Source organism: Lissotriton helveticus, chromosome 3_1 (genome assembly GCF_964261635.1).
Source record: "Lissotriton helveticus chromosome 3_1, aLisHel1.1, whole genome shotgun sequence".
In the NCBI taxonomy this organism is placed as follows: domain Eukaryota; kingdom Metazoa; phylum Chordata; class Amphibia; order Caudata; family Salamandridae; genus Lissotriton; species Lissotriton helveticus.
This window is the reverse complement of record NC_136061.1, coordinates 2,105,323,696-2,105,347,768: the sequence shown is the minus strand read 5'-3', so window position 1 is coordinate 2,105,347,768 and position 24,073 is coordinate 2,105,323,696. Positions and strand designations below refer to the sequence as shown.

Sequence of the window (24,073 nt, the reverse complement as noted above, 5' to 3'; positions counted from 1 at the left end):
GGATCACGGGGCAAGCAGTGCTGAGGGCAGGCACAGCGTTGCAGGGCAAATCTTGAGAGTATTGTTGCTGTCCCAAAGGGCAGTCTTTAAAACGCTATGATCCAAGGACAGGTAGTTTCCTTTAGCTTAAAAAGGGTGCAGTCCCAAAAAGGCAATCTTTAAAAGGTTGAAGACTCTTTAAAATGTGGTTAAAAGAAAAGTAGTTCCTTTGGGATGTTGTGGAGACACTCTGGTGGTGAAGTTGCAGTCTCCCATGCAGGGCAGGATCAGCAGACAGTAGGGCAGCTCAGCAGGTTGTGGGGCAGCAGTTCCTTGGAGCAGTCAGCCTCCTTCCCAGTGGCAATCCTCTTGCACAGCAGTCCTCACTCCAGCAGGGATTCTTCCAGGTCCAGCAGTGTAACAAGAATGTGAGGCCAGGACCCTCCCTTATATATTCTACAGTCCAGGGGCTAGAAAGTGGTGGAAGTCTCTGGAAGGGTCTGGGGGCAGGGGCTTCTGGAAGAGTCCAGGGAGTTCTGGTATGTTCCCTGCCTTCCCTGATCTAGCTGTCACAGTGACGAGAGACAGGTCGTTAAGGCTACAGTGGCCAGCCCATCACAGCTCCTCCCAGGTAAGAAGGTGTGAATCACCACTCCCACCTCCCAACCCAGGCAGGCTATCAGTATGCAGAGGGGAGGGGGGAGTCTGCAGAGCCTAATCTAAATGTAGGCAGGAAAAGGTCCCCTTTATAAAAGTGGGATCCCTAGCGTAGTAATGCCCAAACCCTATATATCATTGGAAAGGGTTCCCCGCCCCGAGTCCAACAAGCCCAAACATGACAGATTTATTAGGTCCCTGTTAGAAGTTATCCCATAAGGGGAGGTTCCCAATGTTAGCCTATCGTGGATTAAGCCTTACTGCGGTACCAGTGGCTTGTGGCAGATATGCCAGCCTCATTAGGTTTTAAGGGAGAGCACCTGCACCTCAGCACTGTTTAGCAGTGGTGAGGCGCCCAGAGTCCTAAGTCCAACAAAAGGTAAGGTAAAAATGAGAGGCTAAAGGGCAAAGAGGTAGGGGAAGACCACCCTAAGGCTGACAGGTCCAAGACGTGTCCCCCCAGCTGAAAGTGGGGAGAACTACCCAACCTTTAGGGAGTTCTCATCACTAAGGCGGAAAAACCTAGAGCGACAGTCAGCATTGGCGTGGTGCGACCTCCTCAGCTGCCCCATCCAACTCCGGGTCTGTGTTCCACCCTGAAGTCCATCCCCTTTAGGGAAATGGACCACCTCAACAATTTGGGATTCTCGCCCCTCATTTGCATGAGCCACCTGAGGGGCCGGTGGTCAGTCTGAATCAGGAAGTGGGAGCCAAACAAGTATGGCCTCAGCTTCTTCACAGCCCAGACCACCGCAAAGGCTTCCCGCTCTATCGCACTCCACCGCTGTTCTCCGGGGAGTAGCCTCCTGGAGATGAAAGCAACTGGTTGGTCCCGTCCCTCCTCATTGAGTTGCGAAAGTACTGCCCCTATGCCATGCTCTGTGGCATCCGTTTGGACAATGAACTCTTTGGAGAAGTCAGGGGCCCTGAGCACAGGAGCTGTTCACATGGCCTGCTTTAGAGAGTCAAAGGCTTTTTGGCAAGCCTCCGTCCAAATCACTTTTCTAGGGTATTTCTTAGAGGTTAGCTCAGTCAAGGGGGCCAGAATGGTGCCATAGCCCTTGACAAATCTGCAGTAGTAACCTGTGAGTCGCAGGTATGCCCTGACCTCAGTCTTCGTTTTGGGAGGCTCCCAGGCCAGGATGGTTTCTATCTTGGCCTGTAGGGGCTGCACCTTGCCCCCGCCTACCAAATGTCCTAGGTAGACTACCGACCCCTGCCCTATCTGGCATTTGCTGGCTTTGATAGTCAGGCCTGCCTGCTGCAGGGCCTGAAGCACTTCCTGGAGGTGACCCATATGGTCCTCCCAGCTGCTACTGAAGACAGCTATGTTGTCCAGGTAGGCAGCAGAGAAAGCCCCTAAACCGGAGAGGACCCGGTTCACCAGCCGCTGGAAGGTGGCAGGAGCATTTTTCAATCCAAAGGGCATCACTCTAAACTTGTAGTGGCCCACTGGGGTGGAAAAGGCGGACCGCTCTTTAGCTCCATCTGTTAGGGCGATCTGCCAGTACCCTGACGTAAGGCCAAAGGTACTCAGGTATCGGGCATCCCCCAGCCGGTCAATGAGCTCATCCGCCCTAGGGAAAGGATGACCATCAGTCTTGGTCACGGAGTTCAGTCCCCTGTAATCTACACAGAACCTAAGTTCTGCTGTGGTGCCCGTTGGGCAGCTTTTGGTACCAGAACCACCGGACTGGACTAAGGGCTGTTGGAGGGCTCTATCACCCCCAACTCCAGCATCTTAGTGACTTCACTCTGGATGCTGGTCTTCACCTTATCTGACAGCCTGTAAGATTTGGACTTGACAGGGGGGCTGTCTCCTGTGTTCACATCATGGGTACACAGATGGGTAATCCCAGGGATAAGGGAAAACACTGCGGCGAACTGCCCCAGGACTTGACGGCAGTCCCTCTGTTGCTCAGGAGTCAAGGATGGGGAGAGGACCACTCCCTCCACCGATCCATCCTTCTCTTTGGAAGTGAAGAGGTCCGGGAGAGGTTCACTTTCCTCTTCCTAGGGCCCCATCAGTCACCATCAGTAAGGTGAGCTCAGACCTCTCATGGTGGGGTTTCAGGCGGTTGGCGTGTAGTACCCTGTGGGGTTGCCTGGGGGTCTCAAGGTCCACCAGGTAAGTGGCCTTACCCTTGTTCTCCAATATCTCATAAGTGCCAGTCCAGGGATCCCGGAGGGCACTAAGCTCCCCAGGCTCCATGACCCACACCTTCTGTCCAGCTTCTAGCTCCACAGGGTGAGAGTTCGGGTCATACCATTCCTTCATCACTGCCTGGCTGGCCTCTAAGTTGTCAGAAGCTTGCTTCCACAACTTATCCATTTGGCTGTGGAAGGCCAGCATGTAGCTCACTACATCTTGGGGAAGCCTCCTTGGAGTCTTCTCCCACCCATCCTTCACTAGAATGAGAGGTCCCCTAACAGGGTGACCGTACAAGAGCTCGAAGGGGCTGAAACCCACCCCCTTCTGCGGTACCTCCCTGTAGGAAAACAGAAAACAGGGCAAGAGGACGTCCCACTTTTTCCTCAGGCCCTCAGGCAGACTCCTGATCATGCCCTTTAGGGTCTTGTTAAATCTCTCCATGAGACCATTAGTCTGTGGGTGGTAAGTGGTGGAGAACTTATAAGTAACCCCACACTCCTTCCACATGGATTGCAGGTAAGCAGACATAAAATTGGTGCACCTGTCGGACACCACCTCTTTTGGGAAACCCACTCTGGTAAAAATCCCCATCAGTGCCCGGGCCACTGCAGGTGCAGTGATGGTTCTCAGAGGAATAGACTCTGGGTACCGGGTGGCGTGGTCCACCAGAACCAGGATGAACCTGTGACCAGAAGATGTCGGTGGATCCATGGGCCCAACGATGTCGATGCTCACCCTCTCAAAGGGGGTGCTAACGACAGGCAGTGGTTCCAGGGGAGCCTTCAGCTTAGCCCCTGTTTTCCCACTAGCTTGGCAGGTCAGACAGGTCCTGCAGAATGTATCTGAGGAGACCCTCATCTGCGGCCAATAAAAATGTGGGACAAGCCTAGAGAAGGTCTTGTCTTGGCCCAAGTGTCCTGCCAAAGGGATCTCATGAGCCAGCTCCAAAAGAAAGGCCCTGTAGCACTGGGGGACCACTAAGGCCCCTGATGACCCATGCACAGGAGCCTTGGGCTCACTGTAAAGGAGCCCATCCTCCCAGTAAATATGATACTTTGCGGAGGCATTGCCTGCTGCTTGGGCTTAGGCCTGTCGCTGCATGCCCTCAAGGGTGGGGCACTCCTTCTGTGCCCGGCAAAACTCCTCCCTGGTGGGCCCTCCTTCCACCTGCCACCCTGCATGGGTAGGTAGGTCCCCCAAGGGAACAACGTCCCCATCCGTGGACTCCGGTGCGACCTCCTCAGGTGCCCCATCCATCTCACGGGGTGACCGCCCCGGGGCGGGCTTCCCACGCACTCGGGTTCCTCCCTTTCTAGCAGCTGGCTGGGCCATTTTCCCAGGCTCCAGCCCTGGTTGACTCCCTTTCCGGGCAGCCATGGACCGTGTGGTAGCACAGATCCACTCTGGTAACCCTAGCATCTCCAGGTCATTCCCTAATAGACAGTCCACTGGCATGGCAGGGCTCACAGCAACTCTTAAAAGGCCTGAAACCCCTCCCCACTCAAATGGAACCTGTGCTACGGGATAATGACCCTCCCGGTTGTCAGCCATCACAACTGGATGGAATGCATCGGGAATTATTTACTCTGGGGACACCAGCTGACTCCTTACCATAGTCATGCTAGCACCTGTGTCCCTCACCGCCTCCACCGCCTGACCACTGAGGGTGACCCACTGCCTATACTTAGTAGTATTGGAGGGCCCGTGGACCTTAGGAACCATCTCACTGTCTCCCAGAAACACTAGGACAAGCCCTGCCCCCTCACTCCCATCATCTAGGGACAGCTCCTCCCCAAGCGCTGCACTAGCCACCCCAAGGTTTTTACCTCCAGTGGGCTGTGGTGCTCTCTTTCGACACTTGGGATCCCCCTTGTAGTGTCCAAGTTCATCACACTCATAGCACTGGACAATTCTGGGCTGCTGACCTTTGTCAGGATAAGTGGGCTTCTGGTGGCCAGATTGGGGCTGGGACCCAGACCCTTTCCCTTGTGAATTATTTTGGGGGCCTTTGGAGAACTCTTTCTTTTTGTCTCCCCCTCATTCTTCTGGTGGGAACCCTGACCACCCCTTTGGGAGTCCCCCCACAACCCCTGTTGAACACCCCGGTACTGACCCAGGTGTCCGCCTCCTCCGCAAGCTTCCTAGGATTGGTCAACTTGCAGTCAACCAGGTGTTGGCGCAGCTCTGGAAAACATTTCTCTAGAAGGTGCTCTCTTAAAAACAAGTCATACAACTCTTTATAGTCATGCACATTGCTGCCCCGCACCCAGCCCTCTAAAGCTTTACTAGCGTAGTCCAGGAAGTCTACCCAGTTCTGTGTGGGAAGTTTGTGGCTATTCCTAAACCTCTGCCTATACCTCTCAGGGGTAAGACCGAACCTCTTAAGCAATGCTTCTTTCATAACAGAATAGTTGGTATGGTCTTCGTTTTCTAGGCTAAGGAGGGTGTCCCTAACTTACGGAGGTATGTACTTGTACAGACCACCCCCCCAGTGACTCTCTGGGACCCCATGGGCTCTTAGTGACACCTCATAGGCAGCTAACCACTTATCAATATTATCCCCCACCTTAAAACTGGCCATCACATCTTTAGGCATAAAGACCCTGGACTCACGTGAAGCTTCCGTAGGTATGTTGCCACTACTCTTGATGCTCTTCGTCCCTGCTTGTAGGGCTCGAATTTCCAGTTCCTTCAGGTTGAGCTCATGGGTAAGTTTCCTCTCCTCCATGGCCCACCTTTCTTTCTCACGCTCCCTTTCCAATTTGCGAGTTCCAATTTAAACTGTCTTTCCTCTCTCCTGTCCTCCAATTCCTCTGAGGACAGGGTCCTTACTAACACACTACTGCCTGCCCTGGAAGGTACTCTTGTACCTGGTAACAAGTTGCCATTTTCTACCAAGTGCAGCAGGTCAAGTTCTCCTGTGGCGCCGTGCTCCGTTCCCTGCCCGTCCCCTTTTCCTTCTCCTTCTGGGTGGGCCGTTACCCATGCCCTCAAGGCTTTCTGAAGCTCCGTCTTCTTGGAGCTCTGCTTGAAGGGCACCCTTTTCTTCTCGCAGAATTCCTTGCGCTGCGCCGCCGTGTAAGTTTCCAGGTCGGCCAGCTCAAATTCCATCTTGCCAGGTAGGACCTCAGACGTTCGCAGAGAAAACCAATGGAACTTGGCAAATAGAACTTTGCAAAAGAGCAGTCAGTCAGGGGGAATTTAAAAATTAAAATGCCAATTGGAGAGGATAGACAAAAAAGGTTTCAGTGGAGTCAAGTGTAGGGTTGTGGTGTACACTGAGTCACTGTGTGGTGTTACACAAGCACAAGTCCTATCCCACCCCTCGATCACCAATGTTAGAACCGGGGTCTCTAGTTGGCAGGGGTATGCACCCTAGTCCAATTAGGGACCACCGCTTCCGACCTGGTTGCTTGGCGCAAAGCAGCAAAGGCATAACTTCAGAGGCAATGTGAAAAGTATTTGTGCAACACACAACGGCGAGGACACAGTAAAAACACTCACAAAAGGAACACCACACCAGTTTTGTATAAGAATAAGAATTTCTTTATTTAAAAATTATGCGAGAACCAAAAGCATGTAAATCCAGCTTCAGGCAAGATCAATAATAGAAATGATTCCAGTTTCCAAGCAAGATCAATAATCAATAAGAATGAATCCAGTTCCCAGGCCTGATCAATAATAAAAAGGATTCCAGTTTCCAAGCAAGACCAATAATCAATAAGAATTAATCCAGTTCCCAGGCCTGATCAAATCACCAAAAGCCCATGTGTGCCAAGGGCTCCTGCTGGTAATGTCTCTCTCACAGTGTCCTTGGATGGTAAAAGTTCACTTGAGGTAGGTTCTTATGGTCAAAATTCTCTGTGGGAAGGTTCTTAGTCCAAAGTTCCCTTGTGGCGTAATAAGTGTGCCTCTCATAGAAGTGATGCTCCCAGCGTAGGAAGTGCCGCTGCCCAGGCGCTGCTGGTAATGCTAAAAAAATGCCCCAGTGTCAATTACCAAGTAATTATGCCCCCGTAGGCCGGTCAGTGAAGGACGGTTCCCAGCCGAGCACAAAGCTCACACTCCAGGTACCCGGCCAACCCGCACCCCGCCCCCTCACATCAGCCTAGTTGCACTGAGGCGTTACCTGGGGTGGTGGTTGCGGGCGCGGGTGTGAGGCTCCTCTCCCCCTGGGGCCTCGGGCTCAGCAGGCCCTGCACAAGTGGGGGTCACGGCCACACAGCGCTCCTTTAGCACAGCGCTTAACAGTGCCTCCAAGTCCGGGGCAACGACGGAGCCTCCTGCCACACAGCGCTTCGCTTCTCAACGCTACACAGCGCGCTCCAGTCCCAGAGGCAGTGACCTCAGGGCCAGTTTCAGTCGGCTTGCGCCAGAAGCAGAGGCAATCACAGAGCCCTCGGGAGGATCACGGGGCAAGCAGTGCTGAGGGCAGGCACAGCGTTGCAGGGCAAATCTTGAGAGTGTTGTTGCTGTCCCAAAGGGCAGTCTTTAAAACGCTATGGTCCAAGGACAAGTAGTTTCCTTTAGCTTAAAAAGGGTGCAGTCCCAAAAAGGCAATCTTTAAAAGGTTGAAGACTCTTTAAAATGTGGTTCAAAGAAAAGTAGTTCCTTTGGGATGTTGTGGAGACACTCTGGTGGTGATGTTGTAGTCTCCCATGCAGGGCAGGATCAGCAGACAGTAGGGCAGCTCAGCAGGTTGTGGGGCAGCAGTTCCTTGGAGCAGTCAGCCTCCTTCCCAGTGGCAATCCTCTTGCGCAGCAGTCCTCACTCCAGCAGGGATTCTTCCAGGTGCAGCAGTGTAACAAGAATGTGAGACCAGGACCCTCCCTTATATATTCTACAGTCCAGGGGCTAGAAAGTGGTGGAAGTCTCTGGAAGGGTCTGGGGCAGGGGCTTCTGGAAGAGTCCAGGGAGTTCTTGTATGTTCCCTGCCTTCCCTGACCTAGCTGTCACAGTGACGAGAGACAGGTCGTTAAGGCTACAGTGGCCAGCCCATCACAGCTCCTCCCAGGGAAGAAGGTGTGAATCACCACTCCCACCTCCCAACCCAGGCAGGCTATCAGTATGCAGAGGGGAGGGGGGAGTCTGCAGAGCCTAATCTAAGTGTAGGCAGGAAAAGGTCCCCTTTTTAAAAGTGGGATCCCTAGCGTAGTAATGCCCAAACCCTATATATCATTGGAAAGGGTTCCCCGCCCCGAGTCCAACAAGCCCAAACATGACAGATTTATTAGGTCCCTGTTAGAAGTTATCCCATAAGGGGAGGTTCCCAATGTTAGCCTATGGTGGATTAAGCCTTACTGCGGTACCAGTGGCTTGTGGCAGATATGCCAGCCTCATAAGGTTTTAGGGGAGAGCACCTGCACCTCAGCACTGTTTAGCAGTGGTGAGGCGCCCAGAGTCCTAAGTCCAACAAAAGGTAAGGTAAAAATGAGAGGCTAAAGGGCAAAGAGGTAGGGGAAGACCACCCTATGGCTGACAGGTCCAAGACGTGTCCCCCCCAGCTGAAAGTGGGGAGAACTACCCAACCTCTAGGGAGTTCTCGTCACTAAGGCGGAAAAACCTAGAGAGACAGTCAGCATTGGCGTGGTGCGACCTCCTCAGGTGCCCCATCCATCTCACGGGGTGACCGCCCCGGGGCGGGCTTCCCACGCACTCGGGTTCCTCCCTTTCTAGCAGCTGGCTGGGCCATTTTCCCAGGCTCCAGCCCTGGTTGACTCCCTTTCCGGGCAGCCATGGACCGTGTGGTAGCACAGATCCACTCTGGTAACCCTAGCATCTCCACATGCGCTTTGAGCTCTACCTCCTTCCAGGCAGTGTGCTCAAGGTCATTCCCTAATAGACAGTCCACTGGCATGGCAGGGCTCACAGCAACTCTTAAAAGGCCTGAAACCCCTCCCCACTCAAATGGAACCTGTGCTACGGGATAATGACCCTCCCGGTTGTCAGCCATCACAACTGGATGGAATGCATCGGGAATTATTTGCTCTGGGGACACCAGCTGACTCCTTACCATAGTCATGCTGGCACCTGTGTCCCTCAGGGCCTCCACCGCCTGACCACTGAGGGTGACCCACTGCCTATACTTAGTAGTATTGGAGGGCCCGTGGACCTTAGGAACCATCTCACTGTTTCCCAGAGACACTAGGACAAGCCCTGCCCCCTCACTCCCATCATCTAGGGACAGCTCCTCCCCAAGCGCTGCACTAGCCACCCCGAGGTTTTTACCTCCAGTGGGCTGTGGTGCTCTCTTTCGACACTTGGGATCCCCCTTGTAGTGTCCAAGTTCATCACACTCATAGCACTGGACAATTCTGGGCTCCTGACTTTTGTCAGGATAAGTGGGCTTCTGGTGGCCAGATTGGGGCTGGGACCCAGACCCTTTCCCTTGTGAATTATTTTGGGGGCCTTTGGAGAACTCTTTCTTTTTGTCTCCCCCTCTTTCTTCTGGTGGGAACCCTGACCACCTCTTTGGGAGTCCCCCCACAACCCCTGTTGAACACCCCGGTACTGACCCAGGTGTCCGCCTCCTCCGCAAGCTTCCTAGGATTGGTCAACTTGCAGTCAACCAGGTGTTGGCGCAGCTCTGGAAAACATTTCTCTAGAAGGTGCTCTCTTAAAACAAGTCATACAACTCTTTATAGTCATGCACATTGCTGCCCCGCACCCAGCCCTCTAAAGCTTTACTAGCGTAGTCCAGGAAGTCTAGCCAGTTCTGTGTGGGAAGTTTGTGGCTATTCCTAAACCTCTGCCTATACCTCTCAGGGGTAAGACCGAACCTCTTAAGCAATGCTTCTTTCATAACAGAATAGTTGGTCTGGTCTTCGTTTTCTAGGCTAAGGAGGGTGTCCCTAACTTACGGAGGTATGTACTTGTACAGACCACCCCCCCAGTGACTCTCTGGGACCCCATGGGCTCTTAGTGACACCTCATAGGCAGCTAACCACTTATCAATATTATCCCCCACCTTAAAACTGGCCATCACATCTTTAGGCATAAAGACCCTGGACTCACGTGAAGCTTCCGTAGGTATGTTGCCACCACTCTTGATGCTCTTCGTCCCTGCTTGTAGGGCTCGAATTTCCAGTTCCTTCAGGTTGAGCTCATGGGTAAGTTTCCTCTCCTCCATGGCCCACCTTTCTTCCTCACGCTCCCTTTCCAATTTTCGAGTTCCAATTTAAACTGTCTCCCCTCTCTCCTGTCCTCCAATTCCTCTGAGGACAGGGTCCTTACTGACACACTACTGCCTGCCCTGGAAGGTACTCTTGTACCTGGTAACAAGTTGCCATTTTCTACCAAGTGCAGCAGGTCAAGTTCTCCTGTGGCGCCGTGCTCCGTTCCCTGCCCGTCCCCTTTTCCTTCTCCTTCTGGGTGGGCCGTTACCCATGCCCTCAAGGCTTTCTGAAGCTCCGTCTTCTTGGCGCTCCGCTTGAAGGGCACACTTTTCTCCTCGCAGAATTCCTTGAGCTGCGCCGCCGTGTAAGTTTCCAGGTCGGCCAGCTCAAATTCCATCTTGCCAGGTAGGACCTCAGACGTTCGTAGAGAAAACCAATGGAACTTGGCAAATAGAACTTCGCAAAAGAGCAGCCAGTCAGGGGGAATTTAAAAATTAAAATGCCAATTGGAGAGGATAGACAAAAAAGGTTTCAGTGGAGTCAGGTGTAGGGTTGTGGTGTACACTGAGTCACTGTGTGGTGTTACACAAGCACAAGTCCTATCCCACCCCTCGATCACCAATGTTAGAACCGGGGTCTCTAGTTGGCAGGGGTATGCACCCTAGTCCAATTAGGGACCACCGCTTCCGACCTGGTAGCTTGGCGCAAAGCAGCAAAGGCATAACTTCAGAGGCAATGTGTAAAGTATTTTTGCAACACACAACGGCGAGGACACAGTAAAAACACTCACAAAAGGAACACCACACCAGTTTTGTATAAGAATAAGAATTTCTTTATTTAACAATTATGCGAGAACCAAAAGCAGGTAAATCCAGCTTCAGGCAAGATCAATAATAAAAAGGATTCCAGTTTCCAAGCAAGATCAATAATCAATAAGAATGAATCCAGTTCCCAGGCCTGATCAATAATAAAAAGGATTCCAGTTTCCAAGCAAGACCAATAATCAATAAGAATTAATCCAGTTCCCAGGCCTGATCAAATCACCAAAAGCCCATGTGTGCCAAGGGCTCCTGCTGGTAATGTCTCTCTCACAGTGTCCTTGGATGGTAAAAGTTCACTTGAGGTAGGTTCTTATGGTCAAAATTCTCTGTGGGAAGGTTTTTAGTCCAAAGTTCCCTTGTGGCGTAATAAGTGTGCCTCTCATAGAAGTGATGCTCCCAGCGTAGGAAGTGCGGCTGCCCAGGCGCTGCTGGTAATGCTAAAAAAATGCCCCAGTGTCAATTACCAAGTAATAATGCCCCCGTAGGCCGGTCAGTGAAGGACGGTTCCCAGCCGAGCACAAAGCTCACACTCCAGGTACCCGGCCAGCCCGCACCCCGCCCCCTCACATCAGCCTGGTTGCATTGAGGCGTTACCTGGGGTGGTGGTTGCGGGCGCGGGTGTGAGGCTCCTCTCCCCCTGGGGCCTCGGGCTCAGCAGGCGCTGCACGGGTGGGGGTCACGGCCACACAGCGCTCCTTTAGCACAGCGCTTAACAGTGCCTCCAAGTCCGGGGCAACGACGGAGCCTCCTGCCACACAGCGATTCGCTTTTCAACGCTACAGAGCGCGCTCCGGTCCCAGAGGCAGTGACCTCAGGGCCAGTTTCAGTCGGCTTGCGCCAGAAGCAGAGGCAATCACAGAGCCCTCGGGAGGATCACGGGGCAAGCAGTGCTGAGGGCAGGCACAGCGTTGCAGGGCAAATCTTGAGAGTGTTGTTGCTGTCCCAAAGGGCAGTCTTTAAAACGCTATGGTCCAAGGACAAGTAGTTTCCTTTAGCTTAAAAAGGGTGCAGTCCCAAAAAGGCAATCTTTAAAAGGTTGAAGACTCTTTAAAATGTGGTTCAAAGAAAAGTAGTTCCTTTGGGATGTTGTGGAGACACTCTGGTGGTGATGTTGCAGTCTCCCATGCAGGGCAGGATCAGCAGACAGTAGGGCAGCTCAGCAGGTTGTGGGGTAGCAGTTCCTTGGAGCAGTCAGCCTCCTTCCCAGTGGCAATCCTCTTGCGTAGCAGTCCTCACTCAAGCAGGGATTCTTCCAGGTCCAGCAGTGTAACAAGAATGTGAGGCCAGGACCCTCCCTTATATATTCTACAGTACAGGGGCTAGAAAGTGGTGGAAGTCTCTGGAAGGGTCTGGGGGCAGGGGCTTCTGGAAGAGTCCAGGGAGTTCTTGTATGTTCCCTGCCTTCCCTGACCTAGCTGTCACAGTGACGAGAGACAGGTCGTTAAGGCTACAGTGGCCAGCCCATCACAGCTCCTCCCAGGGAAGAAGGTGTGAATCACCACTCCCACCTCCCAACCCAGGCAGGCTATCAGTATGCAGAGGGGAGGGGGGAGTCTGCAGAGCCTAATCTAAGTGTAGGCAGGAAAAGGTCCCCTTTATAAAAGTGGGATCCCTAGCGAAGTAATGCCCAAACCCTATATATCATTGGAAAGGGTTCCCCGCCCCGAGTCTAACAAGCCCAAACATGACAAATTTATTAGGTCCCTGTTAGAAGTTATCCCATAAGGGGAGGTTCCCAATGTTAGCCTATGGTGGATTAAGCCTTACGGCGGTATCAGTGGCTTGTGGCAGATATGCCAGCCTCATAAGGTTTTAGGGGAGAGCACCTGCACCTCAGCACTGTTTAGCAGTGGTGAGGCGCCCAGAGTCCTAAGTCCAACAAAAGGTCAGGTAAAAATGAGAGGCTAAAGGGCAAAGAGGTAGGGGAAGACCACCCTAAGGCTGACAGGTCCAAGACGTGTCCCCCCCAGCTGAAAGTGGGGAGAACTACCCAACCTCTAGGGAGTTCTCATCACTAAGGCGGAAAAACCTAGAGAGACAGTCAGCATTGGCGTGGTCTACTCCGGGTCTGTGTTCCACCCTGAAGTCCATCCCCTGTAGGGAAATGGACCACCTCAACAATTTGGGATTCTCGCCCCTCATTTGCATGAGCCACCTGAGGGGCCGGTGGTCAGTCTGAATCAGGAAGTGGGAGCCAAACAAGTATGGCCTCAGCTTCTTCACAGCCCAGACCACCGCAAAGGCTTCCCTCTCTATCGCACTCCACCGCTGTTCTCCGGGGAGTAGCCTCCTGGAGATGAAAGCAACTGGTTGGTCCCGTCCCTCCTCATTGAGTTGCGAAAGTACTGCCCCTATGCCATGCTCTGTGGCGTCCGTTTGGACAATGAACTCTTTGGAGAAGTCAGGGGCCCTGAGCACAGGAGCTGTTCACATGGCCTGCTTTAGAGAGTCAAAGGCTTTTTGGCAAGCCTCCGTCCAAATCACTTTTCTAGGGTATTTCTTAGAGGTTAGCTCAGTCAAGGGGGCCAGAATGGTGCCATAGCCCTTGACAAATCTGCAGTAGTAACCTGTGAGTCCCAGGAATGCCCTGACCTCAGTCTTCGTTTTGGGAGGCTCCCAGGCCAGGATGGTTTCTATCTTGGCCTGTAGGGGCTGCACCTTGCCCCCGCCTACCAAATGTCCTAGGTAGACTACCGACCCCTGCCCTATCTGGCATTTGCTGGCTTTGATAGTCAGGCCTCCCTGCTCAAGGGCCTGAAGCACTTCCTGGAGGTGACCCAGATGGTCCTCCCAGCTGCTACTGAAGACAGCTATGTCGTCCAGGTAGGCAGCAGAGAAAGCCCCTAAACCGGAGAGGACCCGGTTCACCAGCCGCTGGAAGGTGGCAGGAGCATTTTTCAATCCAAAGGGCATCACTCTAAACTTGTAGTGGCCCACTGGGGTGGAAAAGGCGTACCGCTCTTTAGCTCCATCTGTTAGGGTGATCTGCCAGTACCCTGACGTAAGGCCAAAGGTACTCAGGTATCGGGCAGCCCCCAGCCGGTCAATGAGCTCATCCGCCCTAGGGAAAGGATGACCATCAGTCTTGGTCACGGAGTTCAGTCCCCTGTAATCTACACAGAACCTAAGTTCTGCTGTGGTGCCCGTTGGGGCAGCTTTTGGTACCAGAACCACCGGACTGGACCAAGGGCTGTTGGAGGGCTCTATCACCCCCAACTCCAGCATCTTAGTGACTTCACTCTGGATGCTGGTCTTCACCTTATCTGACAGCCTGTAAGATTTGAACTTGACAGGGGGGCTGTATCCTGTGTTCACATCATGGGTACACCGGTGGGTAATCCCAGGGATAAGGGAAAACCCTGCGGCGAACTGCCCCAGGACTTGACGGCAGTCCCTCTGTTGCTCAGGAGTCAAGGATGGGGAGAGGACCACTCCCTCCACCGATCCATCCTTCTTTTTGGAAGCGAAGAGGTCCGGGAGAGGTTCACTTTCCTCTTCCTAGGGCCCCATCAGTCACCATCAGTAAGGTGAGCTCAGACCTCTCATGGTGGGGTTTGAGACGGTTGGTGTGTAGTACCCTGTGGGGTTGCCTGGGGGTCTTAAGGTCCACCAGGTAAGTGGTCTTACCCTTCTTCTCCAATATCTCATAGGTGCCAGTCTAGCGATCCTGGAGGGCACTAAGCTCCCCAGGCTCCATGACCCACACCTTCTGTCCAGGTTCTAGCTCCACAGGGTGTGAGTTTGGGTCATACCATTCCTTCATCACCGCCTGGCTGGCCTCTAAGTTGTCAGAAGCTTGCTTCCACAACTTATCCATTTGGCTGCGGAAGGCCAGCATGTAGCTCACTACATCTTGGGGAAACCTCCTTGGAGTCTTCTCCCACCCATCCTTCACTAGACTGAGAGGTCCCCTAACAGGGTGACCGTACAAGAGCTCGTAGGGGCTGAAACCCACCCCCTTCTGCGGTACCTCCCTGTAGGAAAACAGCAAACAGGGCAAGAGGACGTCCCACTTTTTCCTCAGGCCCTCAGGCAGACTCCTGATCATGCCCTTTAGGGTCTTGTTAAATCTCTCCATGAGATCATTAGTCTGTGGGTGGTAAGGGGTGGAGAACTTATAAGTAACCCCACACTCCTTCCACATGGATTGCAGGTAAGCAGACATAAAATTGGTGCCCCTGTCGGACACCACCTCTTTTGGGAAACCCACTCTGGTAAAAATCCCCATCAGGGCCCGGGCCACTGCAGGTGCAGTGATGGTTCTCAGAGGAATAGCCTCTGGGTACCGGGTGGCGTGGTCCACCAGAACCAGGATGAACCTGTGACCAGAAGAAGTCGGTGGATCCATGGGCCCAACGATGTCGATGCCCACCCTCTCAAAGGGGGTGCTAACGACAGGCAGTGGTTCCAGGGGAGCCTTCAGCCTAGCCCCTGTTTTCCCACTAGCTTGGCAGGTCAGACAGGTCCTGCAGAATGTATCTGAGGAGACCCTCATCTGCGGCCAATAAAAATGTGGGACAAGCCTAGCAAAGGTCTTGTCTTGGCCCAAGTGTCCTGCCAAAGGGATCTCATGAGCCAGTTCCAAAAGAAAGGCCCTGTAGCACTTTGGGACCACTAAGGCCCTTGATGACCCATGCACAGGAGCCTTGGGCTCACTGTAAAGGAGCCCATCCTCTCAGTAAATATGATACTTTGCGGAGGCATTGCCTGCTGCTTGGGCTTCGGCCTGTCGCCGCATGCCCTCAAGGGTGGGGCACTCCTTCTGTGCCCGGCAAAACTCCTCCCTGGTGGGCCCTCCTTCCACCTGCCACCCTGCAGGGGTAGGTAGGTCTCCCAAGGGAACAACGTCCCCCTCCGTGGACTCTGGTGCGACCTCCTGAGGTGCCCCATCCATCTCACGGGGTGACCGCCCCGGGGCGGGCTTCCCACGCCCTCGGGTTCCTCCCTTTCTAGCAGCTGGCTGGGCCATTTTCCCAGGCTCCAGCCCTGGTTGACTCCCTTTCCGGGCAGCCATGGACCGTGTGGTAGCACAGATCCACTCTGGTAACCCTAGCATCTACACATGCGCTTTGAGCTCTACCTCCTTCCAGGCAGTGTGCTCAAGGTCATTCCCTAATAGACAGTCCACTGGCATGGCAGGGCTCACAGCCACTCTTAAAAGGCCTGAAACCCCTCCCCACTCAAATGGAACCTGTGCTACGGGATAATGACCCTCCCGTTTGTCAGCCATCACAACTGGATGGAATGCATCGGGAATTATTTGCTCTGGGGACACCAGCAGACTCCTTACCATAGTCATGCTGGTACCTGTGTCCCTCAGGACCTCCACCGCCTGACCACTGAGGGTGACCCACTGCCTATACTTAGTAGTATTGGAGGGCACGTGGACCTTAGGATCCATCTCACTGTCTCCCATAGACACTAGGACAAGCCCTGCCCCCTCACTCCCATCATCTAGGGACAGCTCCTCCCCAAGCGCTACACTAGCCACCCCGAGGTTTTTACCTCCAGTGGGCTGTGGTGCTCTCTTGCGACACTTGGGATCCCCCTTGTAGTGTCCAAGTTCATCACACTCATAGCACCGGACAATTCTGGGCTGCTGACCTTTGTCAGGATAAGTGGGCTTCAGGTGGCCAGATTGGGGCTGGGACCCAGACCCTTTCCCTTGTGAATTATTTTGGGGGCCTTTGGAGAACTCTTTCTTTTTGTCTCCCCCTCTTTCTTTTGGTGGGAACCCTGACCACCCCTTTGGGAGTCCCCCCACAACCCCTGTTGAACACCCTGGTACTGACCCAGGTGTCCGCCTCCTCCGCAAACTTCCTAGGATTGGTCAACTTGCAGTCAACCAGGTGTTGGCGCAGCTCTGGAAAACATTTCCCTAGAAGGTGCTCTCTTAAAAACAAGTCATAAAACCCTTTATAGTCATGCACATTGCTGCCCCGCACCCAGCCCTCTAAAGCTTTACTAGCGTAGTCCAGGAAGTCTACCCAGTTCTGTGTGGGAAGTTTGTGGCTATTCCTAAACCTCGGCCTATACCTCTCAGGGGTAAGACCGAACCTCTTAAGCAATGCTTCTTTCATAACAGAATAGTTGGTCTGGTCTTCGTTTTCTAGGCTAAGGATGGTGTCCCTAACTTACGGAGGTATGTACTTGTACAGATCACCCCCCCAGTGACTCTCTGGGACCCCATGGGCTCTTAGTGACACCTCATAGGCAGCTAACCACTTATCAATATTTTCCCCAACCTTAAAACTGGCCATCACATCTTTAGGCAACTTGGATGCTGGTTGCACTGAGGCGTTACCTGGGGTGGTGGTTGCGGGCGCGGGTGTGAGGCTCCTCTCCCCCTGGGGCCTCGGGCTCAGCAGGCGCTGCACGGGTGGGGGTCACGGCCACACAGCGCTCCTTTAGCACAGCTCTTAACAGTGCCTCCAAGTCCGGGGCAACGACGGAGCCTCCTGCCACACAGCGATTCGCTTTTCAACGCTACACAGCGCGCTCCGGTCCCAGAGGCAGTGACCTCAGGGCCAGTTTCAGTCGGCTTGCGCCAGAAGCAGAGGCAATCACAGAGCCCTCGGGAGGATCACGGGGCAAGCAGTGCTGAGGGCAGGCACAGCGTTGCAGGGCAAATCTTGAGAGTGTTGTTGCTGTCCCAAAGGGCAGTCTTTAAAACGCTATGGTCCAAGGACAAGTAGTTTCCTTTAGCTTAAAAAGGGTGCAGTCCCAAAAAGGCAATCTTTAAAAGGTTGAAGACTCTTTAAAATGTGGTTCAAAGAAAAGTGGTTCCTTTGGGATGTTGTGGAGACACTCTGGTGGTGATGTTGCAGTCTCCCATGCAGGGCAGGATCAGCAGACAGTAGGGCAGCTCAGCAGGTTGTATGGTAGCAGTTCCTTGGAGCAGTCAGCCTCCTTCCCAGTGGCAATCCTCTTGCGTAGCAGTCCTCACTCAAGCAGGGATTCTTCCAGGTCCAGCAGTGTAACAAGAATGTGAGGCCAGGACCCTCCCTTATATATTCTACAGTACAGGGGCTAGAAAGTGGTGGAAGTCTCTGGAAGGGTCTGGGGGCAGGGGCTTCTGGAAGAGTCCAGGGAGTTCTTGTATGTTCCCTGCCTTCCCTGACCTAGCTGTCACAGTGACGAGAGACAGGTCGTTAAGGCTACAGTGGCCAGCCCATCACAGCTCCTCCCAGGGAAGAAGGTGTGAATCACCACTCCCACCTCCCAACCCAGGCAGGCTATCAGTATGCAGAGGGGAGGGGGGAGTCTGCAGAGTCTAATCTAAGTGTAGGCAGGAAAAGGTCCCCTTTATAAAAGTGGGATCCCTAGCGAAGTAATGCCCAAACCCTATATATCATTGGAAAGGGTTCCCCGCCCTGAGTCCAACAAGACCAAACATGACAGACTTATTAGGTCCCTGTCAGAAGTTATCCCATAAGGGGAGGTTCCCAATGTTAGCCTATGGTGGATTAAGCTTTACTGCGGTACCAGTGGCTTGTGGTAGATATGCCAGCCTCACAAGGTTTTAGGGGAGAGCACCTGCACCTCAGCACTGTTTAGCAGTGGTGAGGCGCCCAGAGTCCTAAGTCCAACAAAAGGTAAGGTAAAAATGAGATGCTAAAGGGCAAAAAGAATGGGGAAGACCACCCTAAGGCTGACAGGTCCAACATATACACAGCATGACAATTGCTAAACAACCAAAGACAAGTATTTACAAATGTATACATATATTATGAGCAAATTGAATTCCAACAGTTATCATGCTACTGTTAGAAGAGTAGCCCCATTCTATATAGGTTCATCAAATTAGCATCCTACTTGTTTGCCTGAACCAAACTATTCTTTCTAGGCAGTTCCTGTTTGTTGGGTCCTGTTAAGAGTCAGAGATTATTGTTGACATTGTTCGGGTGAGCTAGAACACTCAAGCTCCACTCGCTGATTTAAACATTGTCCCTTGTAGTTATTATATTCTGATCCTCTAATAGTGATGCCAACGCGTTTCGACCTTGCGAATTCTGGACCATTACTTTGTATAAGGTCTTCCTCAGGGCACGATCTGTTTATGGTAGGACCATTTTCAATCTCTGTGAAAAATAACGAAATAGCTATTTTTAGTTTTTTGGATTTAAACCTCTTAAAGTGTGCAGGTTGGTTAAATCATATTTTACGTACCGACTTTTTAGAAAAAGTACTCTTGATGGAGATTTTCTGTCAATAAAGAAAAGTGAGAGGGCTTGTAAGTTGTCACATGTTTCATTATGAGTGTCTCAAATGTAAATAGGCTTTTTTTATATCATAGACCTGCCGATGATAGTCGGGGATTTATGTTAGTGGTCGCCTATTTTATTCTAATGTTCATCTATCCTCTTCTGTGTACAGGTTTCCTGTGGCCTCATTTTTGTATTAGTATTTTCAACATAAAACATCTATGCACAAAACAATCATCCAAGAAAAGCTCGATGAAAAAAATGATAACATTCTTAAACTCCGCATGTAGACAAAGCGTGGAATATCCACTGGCAAAACTAATCCAAACATGTAAACGAAGGCATCCTCAAGCCTAAAATATCGTAAATGCAAGAAATCTCCATAAACACTACGATGCGAAAAACGTTGCTAGGGAATAGTGATTGACAAGAAGAAACTACACAGTAGTTCAACAAAACGCGCATGCGTTAGAAGAAGGACTACAACTTTAGAAAGGACGAGTAGTGCCAAGGCGACGCAGCGCATTACGAAGACGTCAGACGCCGACATAGACTGCGAGTGCAGCCGCGTACGCTTTGGCGTGAGATACGAGCGTTCCAGAAGAGAGTCATCTGCTTTTGAGACACTGCGAAGATTTAATTTCAGATATCAAGTACATCCAGAGCTTCTCTGTGCATAACCACATTATGTTTAAGGAGGACGTAGCAATCCCACTTCATGTGCATGCGCCTGCTCACAAGTGCACTACATACGATGATAAATCAGATACGAGGCTGCACACCAACAGCACGTTTTTGAATACAAAAAGTAAAGCTGATTCACTCCACACTGAGCGAGGTTGATCCCACAAGGTGTCCCCCTTAAAAGCCAACCAATAGAGGAGGAGCTTGGCGGGCATCCGAGATGGCCGCTTGAGCACAGCGCTCTCCGGACCCTCGCCGCTCCCGACATTTTATCCTGGCTGAATCCTGATTTCTTGCAAGAATTCGTGTAGGGGACGTTTGGCTGATTACCCTGGCACTTTTCAGAAATCGATTTGGATCTCGTATTCCTGAGATATGGTGCTCTGAACTTTTGGGCTCCGCCCTTGAGGTGCGCCCGGGACGGGGTGCGGTACTGTAGCCGTCCTGCAATTGAACAACAACGGCAGGAGATCTGGCCTTGTGGGTCCCCCCTTCCTAAGTTTCGGTTTCGATTCCGTTCCGACTTGGGCCACGGACGTGGATGTCGTGTTGCGACTGAGACTTGGAGGCAGATCGGCTGTTGGGCTTTCATGTGATCTATTTGCTGGCTTGGCGACCTCTACCCGAGTTGTACCCCCTTTTTATGTACTTTTGATCCTGTATTTTGGGTGTCGGGCCCGTCGAACCTGGTGGCTTGTCCTGTGACGCATCTTCAAAATGGCGGGCAGAGGGGACAGAGAGACGCGCAAGACAAAAACACCTCTGCGCGGAGCTCCAGTTCAATCAAATGTCATGGACCGTTATACCCATTCTAAGGGGTCCCCCGGAGCTGCCCTGCCTGGTTCTAGTATAGCGTCCGAACGAATTTTGGAAGAGTCGGCGGAGCCCTCCCTACAGGATATCATGGGCGCCATCTCGGGCGTGAGGGAATCCATCGGCCTGCAGTACGAGGCCTTGGCCCACAAACTTGACACCGTGGCTATTGAGGTGAATCTGATTCGTGCTGATCTCGGCAAGACGAATGAGAGGGTACAATCGCTGGATATTAAATCCTCTAGCCTTACGAATGACGTTTCGGAGCTCCAAACAGAGATTGGAAATCTCCGTCGGGGGAACGACTTCATGACCCGTCGCCTGGAGGACTTTGAAAATAGGGCGCGTCGCTGCAATGTTCGCCTGGTTGGTGTACCGGAAAACCCTGAACCCCACTCGGTGGATCTCCTGGTTGAGGATCTGGTCTTGAATCATTTGGCCCCTTCTGGTCTCACAAAATTTTTCACGGTGGAACGTGCACATCGTGTTCCAGGGGGCAAAGTCAAGCCGGGAGCCCCGCCGAGACCCATTGTAGCGAAGCTTTTTCATTATAGAGACCGGGACGCTATCCTGCAGGCCTCGCGGGTGAAGGGCCCGGTGGCCTTTGAGAATGCTACGGTGACCTTTTACCCGGACTTTTCCCAACAGGTTCAGAGACAACGTATGGAGTTTCGTGGTGCCAAGAAACGTCTCCGGGATCGGGGCCTACGTTACGCCATGCTCTTTCCCACTAGACTCCGGGTTGAATACAATGAACGTACCCTTTTCTTTGATCGGCCAGATGCTGTTAATGACTGGCTGGACTCATTGCCTGACCGTCCTCCTGAGACAGACTCCGCCGCTCACCCTGGTGGTGCCGAAGGTGGTGTGGAGATCTAACTGTTCGGCTCTTATGTCTTATTTTGAATACATTCTCAGGAGTGTTGGCCGGCGTCCCTCTACATTGTGATCACTCTGTCTTTCGTTTGTTATTTTTGTTCTTGCTGAGGTCGGGGGGTGGATGGAACGGAGACCTTTCCTCCTCCGGGGTCTTTGTGTAGAATAGGGGTTCTTGGGCGACAGGCACACTGCAGGTTGGGGTGGCTCTTTAGCTTTTTGCAGGGGTGCAGGGTGGGGGGTGTTTCTCTTCAGTTTGGGGGTGGGGGGTTGGGAAGTTTTTTCTTTTCTGTGTGTTGTTTTCAAGGCGAGTTGCTCCTGTGTTTGCTGCTGTTTCTGATGTCTAGCTCATGGACGGGGGGTCTTGGCTCGGGCGGTTGGGATGGGGGGTAGAGGGTTGAAATTTCTTTCCTGGAACGTTAATGGCCTGGGAGATCGTATTAAGCGCAGTGTGGTCTTAAAATGTATACGACGTTTGTCACCGGATATTGTTTTCATGCAAGAAACCCATTTGATTGGTAATGTTTGTTATGCAATGAATAGATGGGGCTACCGCCTTGTGGCGCACTCGGGGTTTACCTCCGGATCTAGGGGTGTGGGTATTCTTGTTCGAACCTCCCTCCCCCTGGCTATCGATGAGGTGATTCATGATGACCGTGGGAGATATACTGTCCTGGTGGGTAGATATGAAGGCCGCACCCTATCTCTCTTCAATGTTTATGTTCCCCCGGGTTTGCAGGCCTCTACTTTTACTGACTTGGGCCGTGTTTTGTTAGATCTCCCTGATAGCACTCTCTTCCTTGCCGGTGACTTTAATTCGGTGCTTTCCGGCCTTCACGATCGCCATCCCCCTAGAGATACCCCGCAGGCTCAGCAGTGGTTGGGTGGGTTTTTAGATACCTTTGGCCTTGTGGACTGCTGGCGACTGTTGCATCCTACTCAGCTCCAATACACCTTCCATTCTGGGGCCCATGGCAGTCTGTCCCGGCTGGATTATTTCCTGATGCCCGCAGCCCAATCATCGGCGGTTCGCGAGATTTTACATTTGCCGAGGGGTATTTCTGATCACTCGCCGCTCTGGCTTCGTTTTGAGGTTGGGGTAGAGGCGGCGGGCCGAGTGGCTCCCATTAACCCTTGGTATCTTTCCTCCCCTGAGACTCGTACCCTCTTGCTCAAGTCCATGGATGCATATTTCCTGGAAAATGAGGGGTCGGTCTCTTCGGCTGTGTCCCTGTGGGAGGCCTTTAAAACTGTGATTCGTGGTCAGGCCCTTTCCTTGATTGTTGAAGCTAAGAGGGCAGGGAGGAAGGAGGTGGTGGACCTTGAGGGGGTTAAAAAATTTAAAAAAAAAAAAAAAAAAAAAAGCCAACCAATAGAGCAAGCTGCACTTGAGGATTTTTTCTTTTAGAAAGAGGTAATATTGAGTACGTTTTTTTCTCTCTCCAGCAATATGAATCAATACACAGAAGAGGATAGATGAACATTAGAATAAAATAGACGACCACTAACGAAAATCCCTGACTATCATCGGTAGGTCTATGATATAAAAAAAGCCTATTGACATTTGAGACACTCATAATGAAACATGTGACAACTTACAGGCCCTCTCACTTTTCTTTATTGACAGAAAATCTCCATCAAGAGTACTTTTTCTAGAAAGTCGGTAAGTAAAATATGATTCAACCAACCTGCACACTTTAAGAGGTTTAAATCCAAAAAACTAAAAATAGCCATTTCGTTATTTTTCACAGAGATTGAAATTTGTCCTACCATAAACAGATCGTGCCCTGAGGAAGACCTTATAGAAAGTAATGGTCCAGAATTCGCAAAGTCGAAACGCTTTGGCATCACTATTAGAGGATCAGAGTATAATAACTACAAGGGACAATGTTTAAATCAGCGAGTGGAGCTTGAGTGTTCTAGCTCACCCGAACAATGTCAACAATAATCTCTGACTCTTAACAGGACCCAACAAACAGGAACTGCCTAGAGAGAATAGTTTGGTTCCGGCAAACAAGTAGGACGCTAATTTGATTAATCTATATAGAATAGGGCTACTCTTCTTACAGTAGCATAATAACTGTTAGACTTCAATTTGATCATAATATATGTATTGTAAATACTTGTCTTTGGTTGTTTAGCAATTGTCATGCTGTGTATATATGTTGAGCTCACTGTGTATTGGATGTAAGGATGCCTAATCTATATGAAAGTTTGTTTAAAGAGATAGAAGCAATAAGAACAGCAGAGTCAATAAAAGGGACTTCTGTGTTTGTAAAAATTGCATATGATCAATGGTGTCAGAGGTAAAACTGCTGTTAAACCTTCTTGATTTTTTGATTCCTGCCTCTGTCCACCTTAACTGAATCACTTCCCATAATTCGATACCCAGGATATGGCAGACAGCATTCACCCAGGATTCACACACTATAACCAAAGTGTTTTTTGATGCTCCTCTCTACCCCCCTCTTGGTTCCAGTTCTGAGCTTCTAGAGTTCCTGAACTATGACGTGTTCTGTTCATAGATGTTTCCAGAATCAACACCAGTTGAGAGATTGTTTGGGGTTCTGCTAAGTAAAGTGTATGTCCACATTATGTTTTTATTTGCTAATTATGTGTGTGTTGCTGCTTTGTTGTGTTTTGTTTCAATAAATAATTATTCGTCATGATGCAATGAAATGCCGGCTTGTGGGTGTTTGGATGGGTTTGATGTGGTAGCATTTCCTTCAAGTGAGGACCAGTCTTTCTGCATATTTGCACTGATTGTTATCA

At 51.5% G+C, this 24,073-nt stretch overlaps 1 long non-coding RNA gene across 1 annotated transcript in view; it reads left to right on the top strand.

Annotated features, from left to right (window-relative positions):
* LOC144824147 (uncharacterized) overlaps positions 1-23,860 on the top strand; it is a 28,861-nt gene extending 5,001 nt beyond the window's left edge. Inside the window, exons 2-4 of the long non-coding RNA XR_013608910.1 lie at positions 22,748-22,831; positions 22,929-22,964; positions 23,053-23,860. This is a non-coding gene — a long non-coding RNA (uncharacterized LOC144824147). The remainder of the gene's footprint in view (positions 1-22,747; positions 22,832-22,928; positions 22,965-23,052) is intronic.
* The last annotated feature ends 213 nt before the right edge of the window (positions 23,861-24,073 follow it).